We start from the raw sequence: 535 nt of genomic DNA on the forward strand, positions 1-535 counted from the left end.
GCCTGTGACACCAAGCCTGGAGTTTCCTAACAGGAATTAGTGTGCAGACCCAGGATCACAAGGTCAATTCCACCTAATTAATAACAAACTAGACAAAGCAATTTCTCACACTATACCCAAGTTAGCACCTGTGAACAGAAACATGAAGTTTATGGCCCACAAACAAAACTGTCTTCTCTGAAGAAAAGGAAGAATGGAGGTCTCTGTTCATATCAGCAACATGGTCTTCCCTTAAAAGGATGTCGACTTGTGAAATGGGCCCAAGACACAAAGCCCCTCTTTTCTTAATGATAAGTTCCAGGGAGACTGGTACCCATTGCAATAAATTTGCAGCTCTCTGAAAACTAGTATAGAGTAGACCTTACCCCACAGGGAAAGCCTGTCCTCAGGTAAAAGAATCTTAATTCGAGACCTAGGACCTTGCCCCCTGCCTGGATTTCTAATCAGGAACCAGAGGGCTAACCTTGGTTTGCAGTTTTAATTCCTTCCCCTATTTACGGAAAATAGAGCTGAGAAATTGTATCACAGCATTTCT

This window comes from Pteropus alecto, unplaced genomic scaffold (assembly GCF_000325575.1).
Source record: "Pteropus alecto unplaced genomic scaffold, ASM32557v1 scaffold109, whole genome shotgun sequence".
Taxonomy (NCBI): Eukaryota; Metazoa; Chordata; class Mammalia; order Chiroptera; family Pteropodidae; genus Pteropus; species Pteropus alecto.